Source organism: Myotis brandtii, unplaced genomic scaffold, assembly GCF_000412655.1.
Source record: "Myotis brandtii unplaced genomic scaffold, ASM41265v1 scaffold334, whole genome shotgun sequence".
Classification (NCBI taxonomy): Eukaryota; Metazoa; Chordata; class Mammalia; order Chiroptera; family Vespertilionidae; genus Myotis; species Myotis brandtii.
Genome location: NW_005362885.1, coordinates 1,110,399 through 1,111,284, shown reverse-complemented (window position 1 = coordinate 1,111,284; position 886 = coordinate 1,110,399). Strand labels below are relative to the sequence as shown.

General features: G+C 67.7%; 1 protein-coding gene across 1 annotated transcript in view; it reads left to right on the top strand.

Annotated features, from left to right (window-relative positions):
* The window catches only part of AGRN (agrin), a 53,231-nt gene that overhangs the window by 11,789 nt on the left and 40,556 nt on the right, over nucleotides 1-886 (top strand). The window lies entirely within an intron of this gene.

Genomic DNA, 886 nt, shown 5'->3' with positions numbered 1-886 from the left:
CTGCGGGCCTGGGGGGGGGCGCCCGCCCCTCCCCACCCAGGGCCACCCGCTGGCAGCCCCCTCGGACAGGCCTCTCCAGGGTAAAGCTTCCGGCAGGACAGGACTGAAAAGGATCGGAAGACAGCCCTGCAGGGAGCTGCTGGCGACTCTGCCCGGCCGCGGGGATGGGTTGTGGACAGCAGGGGTGGCCACTGGCCCTCAATCCCTCCTCTGCCTCCCTCTGAGCCCCAATTTAGGATTTTACTGCGGGGGATTCTGCGTACCACCCTCATGAGCCTGGAGGGTGTGGAGGGGGCTGGGTGCCCGCAGACTGTGGCCGGAGCTGAACTTTGAGAACACAGCTGCTGTCAGCTGTCCCAGGATTTCCAGGATGGGGGGAGTCGCCCTGGAGAGGCCGCGGGCCTGGGGGGGGGCGCCCGCCCCTCCCCACCCAGGGCCACCCGCTGGCAGCCCCCTCGGACAGGCCTCTCCAGGGTAAAGCCTCCGGCAGGACAGGACTGAAAAGGATCGGAAGACAGCCCTGCAGGGAGCTGCTGGCGACTCTGCCCGGCCGCGGGGATGGGTTGTGGACAGCAGGGGTGGCCACTGGCCCTCAATCCCTCCTCTGCCTCCCTCTGAGCCCCAATTTAGGATTTTACTGCGGGGGAATTCTGCGTACCGCCCTCATGAGCCTGGAGGGTGTGGAGGGGGCTGGATGCCCCCAGACTGTGGCCAGAGCTGAACTTTGAGAACACAGCTGCTGTCAGCTGTCCCAGGATTTCCAGGATGGGGGGAGTCGCCCTGGAGAGGCCCAGGGGCGCCCCGTGAGGCCCCCACACCCCAGGAGTAGAGGCTGCGGAGCCCAGGCCATGCCTCCGCTGGCCCTGGAGCTGGACCAGCAGGGGCA